This window comes from Fringilla coelebs, assembly GCF_963513975.1.
Source record: "Fringilla coelebs genome assembly, chromosome: 3".
NCBI lineage: Eukaryota > Metazoa > Chordata > Aves > Passeriformes > Fringillidae > Fringilla > Fringilla coelebs.
This window is the reverse complement of record NC_140030.1, coordinates 95,377,415-95,385,140: the sequence shown is the minus strand read 5'-3', so window position 1 is coordinate 95,385,140 and position 7,726 is coordinate 95,377,415.

The window sequence follows — 7,726 nt, the reverse complement described above, 5'->3', positions numbered from 1 at the left end:
TTACAGGCAACGCGGACTGGCTCCAGACGCGATATTTAGCAGTGCCCTGTGACAGGGACCGATCCGGCCCTTTGGTGTCGCACGTGAGAGAGAGAAAGCCCTGCGGGCGTGTGCCCCAGTGGAGTCCCTGCCTTTATTCGAATAAAGGTGCAGGACTCCTCTGTCTCCTCTTTGGACATGAGCCTCTGGCGTTTCTGGATTTCCTGGCACACGTGTGCGGGGAGGTGTCGGGCTGCGGCTCACCAGGAGCAGCCCTTCAAGGGCAAGGCCTGGCTGCAGGAGAGCCGAGGGGAGGCGGGCGGCACGGGCGGCTCCTTCGAGCCGCTGCACAGCCTGAAGGACCTGCAAGGAGCGCCATGACAGAGGTCCCGCCGACATTTGACAGCTTGTCCGACCTTAATCCATGTCTAAGCACAACTATCCTGATGCTCTCTGTTATATATGAGTGATTAATTCATGCTGTTAGTGAATATATGTATGTATAAAATATTACATTGAACTACCACATGCCTTTGACCAACTCCGGCCGGGAGCAGAATCTCATTTCTATTCAAGCAGTTCCCGGAACATGCTAAAGATAAACATCAAGACTTTAGCTTATGAAAGGAGCCTCCCGGGCCATGAACACCGATTCCCCCGGCCATTCACGAGGGGACTCCAGGAGCTGATTGCATCGGGCTTCCCGAAACACCCGAATACATGTGAAAGACAGCTATACAGACATTGAAGCACGCCTTTTACATCCGTATGGACTCGGCCGTCCATGTGAAAAGAACATCCAGGAAGGACCGAAAGGACTGTAGGAGCACCTGGAGTGAATCTTTGCATTCCTATGTGCAAACTCTACATATGAACAAACACAAGAGACATCCTGTGTTATGCAGGCCTTGGGGAGAATATAGAGTATATAAGCAGGCAGTGCGAAGTGATCGGGGTGAACGTCTGGGGAAACACTGACACTCTGTCAGTCGGATCCGAGGTCACCCAGTGCCAATTTCCGGAGTTGACGCTGTCTTGGCTGTGGCAGATTTTTTTCTCAATTTGTAATTAATGAATCTTTGTCAAATTTTTTTAATTTGGCTGCGGAGTCAATTCACTCTCTCGCTAGTCTCTACTGAGCTGCCCTAAGAGCATAAGGAGTAGGAGCTTACTTCTGCACTTTTGTGTAACCTATACACGTTCAAGGTAATAATTTTTTTCTTTCCCCCCACTAGTGCTGTGCAGATTAGCCACCTGCTTTAGCACTTTGAGGTCTGCGGCACTGGGACAAGGATGGCCGGCCATAAACTGCGCTGTTGCCATTTCGCTGGCCAGGTGCAGTGTGACCCGGGGTGAGCGGCGAGTGCACGGATTAGTTTTGCAGTTCATCACAACGCATTTTGGCAAGCCATAGGGGCGCACCTGCTAGTTCTTAAAAACGTAATGAAACCCTAGCCTCTTGAGGTAGCACGTTATTACCTTCAGAATGGCCTGTGGGTTAAGTAGATGAAACATCAGCGTGTGTGTGTAGTATGAGGAGCATGCTGTGCTTGTATTTCTGTTCAAATTACTGTCCTGACTACTCTATTCCTGTTTATTTAGGCCATGAAATCTTAGGGCATTGGTTATTTTGCCCCTCTAGAATGTATGCAGCTGTATTTTTATATATCTGAAAGTGTTCTGCAGTCAGGCCAAGAAGCAAGAGAAGGAAAAAAAATCTGATAGTTGGGGAAATGAATAAATTGCATGGTGTGAAGAAATGAAAGGTATATCTAAAACTTTCTATAGTGTCAGTTGTCCAGTTGAAGAATACCAAGTCTCAGCAGTGTAGTGCCAAAATGAACAAGTCAGTATTGATAGTGTTTAGTAACTAAGCCACACCTTTCTTTTCCTTTGACTTCCAGTACACAAAAACAATTTTGGTGTTAAGGCTCATTTATTTTATTAGCTTAGAAGGAAGTTGTTATTATTATAGGACAGAATCACTCATTTAATTATGCTTATTTGCAATTTTTTTGTCTTACCATCTTTCATGAGCAATCTATTTTTTTGAGGATTATTATTTGTGAAGAGTTACTAAACAAAGGTGATGTGTGGCTTTGGAAACATTCTTCTACACAGTTATGGGAACAAACCAATGTCAAGTTTTTTTGAAGCTTATAAAATTCATTCCCTGCCTCTGAGTTACAAGCTTGGAGGTACAAGATTTCTTTGTGCCAACAAATAAAGCTTGATGCCAGGAACAAAATAAAGAATAAAATATCACGCTATGCAAAAACAGTACTCAAGGTTTGGAGGATTTTGTGTATTGGTTTTTGTTTGTTGTTGGTTTTTTTTGGTTTTTTTGTGTTTTTTTTTTTTTTTAAAGAAACGGTCCAGGCATAAGATTTATCCTTTTTTTTTCCTGTCTGAAAACAAGGAAAAAGCTAACTTAATCTTTCCCTGAATAGAGGGGACTACAGGGCTGGCTTCAGGGAAAAGACTAATTTTTTTTTAAAAAGGACAAAACAGAGATCTTCATAGAAACTTGTGAGTAGGAGCTCTGAACAAACATAAATGGAAAAGTGGTGTGTTACAATTCAAATGACAACAAATATACTGTAATAACTTGTTATTTATACCTGAGGAAAATGTTTTCTTGGGTTTCTTTGAAGTGTATTAATTATATTGAATATTAAAGATATTAAATGGCATTTATGATTTATGAAATTTAATTCAATTTTTTTTTAAAAACTCAGACTCACTCTTCTGACGGTAATGGGTCTGAATCAAGTTCTCAGACTTAGCCAGTAGATGATTCTGTTGTTTCTGGGAGTTTTCTGTTATTAGAGGAATAAGAGCCCCCTTCCCTGCCAGTTTTGCCTTCTACCTAAAGGAGTGGAAGGAGGAAATATGCCTGGAGCAAGAACTAGAAAAGGGTTATAAGTCTTTTCCTGGACCAGAGCTGTAAAGCCAATGAAGCAGAGAGATGTAGCCCATAGAAATCATGGCTCCTAAGAACCAGCCTTACTAACTGAAAGGACTCTCCTGAATGAATTAATAGTATGTTAATAACTGTAGAAGATTATAGGCAATATGGAAATACCCTGCAAATTTTGTTAAACTAACATATGCTTAAGTTCTAATGCTTGTGGTGTTTTACAAGTCTTTCACTGCTGACATGTAACGTCTCCAAAAGGAACTTATTGCATTTCACAGCATTAATAAAATGTGATCCCACACCCTTAAAAAACATATTCTGTTGCAATTGCGTCTCTTTTTATTTTTTTCTGGTCTTTATGAAATAAATGGATTACATTGTGACTTAAATGTGAAATAAATATGGAAATGTAAATATGTGGCCTCATTTAAGTTTTCCAAGAAAGTACATGTTAAGTGTGAGCTTTGTTTTGTTCCTTAGGATAGGCCCTTGCTCTAAGTGCTCACTGATTAGGTTCTGTTCTCTTAAACTGACTCTACTCAGAAAAAAACAGAAGACTTTCATTTACTTCAAGCCATTTTGATACTTTTTCTCATTTAAAATGACTTTGCACTTTAGAATTTACTTTTGCTGAAAGGAGTATGTTGCAGAGTAATTTTTATGTTCAGCATATGTACATATATAACATCCAGAAAAATTGCTACAGCTGTATATGCAGAGCTAAGACTCCTGCACTCAATATTGAAAAATAGTTTTCAGGTATTGTACAGTTACTGTTGGATTTTTTTAGTAGGTGAGTTAATCCACAGGTGCTTCGCTGGTGGTTACAGAGAATTATATCTGATTTCTAATTGGTTGTATTATTATATAATACTTATGATTATATTACTATGTAATTATTATATATCTAGGTGATTTTGACAGAAGCAGGGATTGTAGTGTGGAAAAAAAATATCAAATGTTTGAAGCTTTTCAAATCCCCCCTTTATTTTCTTTCTCAGTAGTGTGGTGTTATCATCATCACCATATCAGGAGATGGCATAATTGAGTGAAGCTACTTGTATTCTTCATTATTGAGCATTAAAATGAAATGCTCAACTTGACTCTTTTGTACATTTCTTCCCTCTCCTACCCTTCTTCCAGGGCTTCCAGTCCCCTATTTTTTAGACCTTCATGCCAGTTACTGTAGTTTGATAGAAACAAGAAACTGTCCTCTAATTTGCAGGTGGTTTCATGTATTGGAACTCAGTGGCAGTGCTTTGACATGGAATTTATATTTTTATGTTTCTGCTTTCACTATACATCATGGCATAGTTTATTCTGAAAAGTTCTTGTCAAGAGCTCTTTGCACAGCTTTCACAGTAGAGGTAGGAAATGCCACAGAAATTACTATTCAGGCACACAACCTAGTGGTCCATTTATCATGCAAAACTAGTCATACTCAAACCAAACCAAACAAAAATGTATTTCCATTCATACTTTTTAAATAGTTGAGTCTTTAGCAAATGATCAACTTTCAAAATACATAGATTTTGAAAAGTTGTTTTCTGTCCAGTCAGGAGTATGTTTTGGGGCTGCATTCTCCTGTTTCTTAGGAAAAAAAGACCCCATGGTTGGGCTACATCAATAATATTGTGCATCATAGGTAGGATTTAGTGTGGAGTTGGGTAAGTGCTATCAGTCCACAAGAGAAAAGCAAATATGAATACTGTCTGGCAACATGAGGTCTTGACCCAATATTTCTAGTTACCAGATCAAGGTAAACAAGTAATAAATAAACAGATCATGTTCTTCTTGGCCTAAGAGACAATCAGTATTTAGGGTCCTGAGAGATAATTTTGCTAGCAGGAGCCAGATATTTACTGCATGCCATCCAATTTGTTTAAAAACATACAAGGGCTCTGTCCCACAGACAACAGGAGGCTGTTCCCTTGTTCAGGAATTTGAGCCTGCACCTAGCCAACAAGCTGCCAAAACAAACCCAGGCTTGGCTCTGTTTGTGGTGCCTATGTGTTTCTTCTGCTTGTTTTTTGCAGCAGGTTTGTTATTTCTGACTCATTTGGAAGTCCACTCAGCTGCTGCATCTTCAGGCACCTTCCAGGCAAGCTCCTTGGCTCATCTTGTTTATCTCAGAGCCTGCTGGAGCCCGGAGGGATGTTCCTTGACCCAGCCTCCCCAAAGAATTTCACAGACATGTTCAAGGCTTACCAAAATTGTATTAACAGTGTTCTCAGCAAATAGTGAAGCTACTTTCTATTAGTATGTGGACTAGTGTTGTCTGCCTTTTGTTTAATATGTTGTTCTGAATGGGTTTGAAAGTTGCTAGCAGAGCTGCTTTATGTATCAGACAGTATTTCAAACACTCTCCTCCTGGGTAGTGAACTCACCGGAATGTGGGAGATCTGCAGAAGACTGAAGGGCTGTGGAAGGATTTGGTTCTGTGGGGAATGAAAGATCCTTCATCCATTTAACCTGTTTATGTGGCAAGTTGGTTACACCTCATAATTTTGTTGTGTTTTGGTATTTCTCTCAACGACCAGTGTTCTAGCATATATGTTGCAAGAACACTGTTCTTGTTGCCTTAAAAGGACATAGGCACTATAAGTGGAGAAAGAGGCTGTGAAAACACGAACCTTAAAATCCAGACATGCATGAAAATACTCCCAAGACTGCTGTTTTAAAACTATTAAAATTTGGATTCAATTTTTTAAGTTCTGATTTGCGAAACAGAAATTCTTGAAATTAATAGGAATATTCTAGTGAGGTTTCTGCACTGGAGTTCATAAATGAATGTGCCCAGAGCACTGCCCCATTTTGCTTTCATGTGCAGATGAATTGAGCATATTGAACATGCCACGGTCTCAAATAACACAGCTATGCTAGAAAGCTCTCTCGATTTCTCCATAGAAATGCAGTCTATCCAACTGAAGCATCTTGTGCCAGTGCAGAATGCTTTTGCCAGTATAAATTGGAAGTCTGAAAGAGAGCTTTGCTCATATAAATATATTGGCAAGACTTAATACAGTCACAAGAAAATCTACATTTGCTTTCTTAACGCTAAAATCTGGTTTTGGTTACCTTACTGTCAGTCTAGAGTAACTCTCTGGTTGATCCAAAGGTAAGTTGAATGCAACAAAAGAGTCTTTTGGACTCATAGTCTTGTGATGCCACTGAACATGGAAATGGCAGAAGGTGCTTTTTTAATATGCAAGTAGAAGGTAATCGTGTTCACATTGGTTTTGGTTAATTTACCTTTTCTGAGCCTGAGCAGGTGAAATCTAGAAATTTATATCAGCACTGGAAACATATATCACAGAACTCCCTGACAGAACTGTTTGTTGCTTTCTTCCTGCTTTCATACCAGTGGCACTTTATATGGCTTCCACATTTTGGCTGTTATTTGTAAAGATTGGGGCGTAGGTGTGAGCAATTTTTGTGCCAATTTACATGATGCCATAAAGCAGTGTTTTCCTTTTTTTCAACACTTATTAGCTCAGCTCCTCAGCTGTGCTGCACCACACCCTGGGGTGAAATTTATAGAGAGATAATTCTGACAGGTTTACGTTGGCCTAAATTTGTAGCATTTCATTTGGGAAAATTGATATTTTGTTCACATTTCCAGTACAGTGTTGTGTACTGTGGTTTGACAAGCTCAACCACCAAGGCCTTTGGAAGACTAGAAATCAGAGGGTGTCCTAAAGACACAGTTCCACTTTCAGACAGTGCATTAATGAGGCCCCCATTTCTTTAAGTTGAATGTGCTCTGTTTTAAATTACTTCTGTGTCACTGCATCAAGTTCTTCCAAAAAGTATGCAGCTTGTTTATACAAAAATATGTATGTAATACTAAGGTAGGATGAAATGTTTTTGAGGTAATGTTTATTGTGCTTTAGAGTAAAACACTGGTGAGTCTGTTTTGTCACAGACCAGAGGTAACAGAAGGACAGGCACTATGCATCAATAAATTTTTCCTAGAGATGGTTTTATGCTTAAGTACAAAAGCAGGGTGCAGAATGACTATGCTGTATAGTTTTTTTATATTTTATTTAATTTTGTAAAATTAAATATCCCAAAAGAGTAGTTCCGTGTCCTCTGTTAACAAGTTCTGTATGTACAGTTTTTTCTGTGTGCTGAGGATAAAATCTGTGGCTGGTCCTTACTCTTTTGTTTAGTTGGACTTCATATATCTTTTTCTGAATCTGTAACATTGTCCCTTTTCTGTAGTCAGTACAGGCAGTGAGTCTTTTCTGTGGTCTGTAAAGAATCCTGGTTTCAGCTATGGCATGAGCTCAGCTATATCCACCCGAAATATGGACATCTTAAGTTAGGTGAGATTAAACACATCCTAAGTTTCGGCTTTGGTTTTGTATTGTTGGATTCCATGTCATGGGTATAGCATTATTAGCAGGCCACTGAAAATTATGTCACTCAGAAATTTATTTGGGTCCCAGTTTGGATCTGTAAACTCTTGGTTGGAGTGTGGTGGCTGAGTGGCCACAAAATAGTTAAGAGCCAGTTCTGTCATATCTGAAATGTACCTACATTTTTCAAATCAGCACCATCAAGCTAGCAATAACAAGGGTTTTTTTTGTTTCCTGCAGCACAGGAACTATGGAATTGGAGTATGAAAAATATGAACAGGTCACTGTAGAAGGGTTATCCACGGGGTGTTGGATCTGCTCTAAGCACACCTAGCTGTAGGGCAGATTTTCCATTACATATCTGAATGAATTCTCACGCGTGAAATCTGCAAAATCAGCCACCTCTGGATAACTCTGTTCTGAGTTGATTAACACAGAGAGGATTATGTAGAAAATTAAATAATTC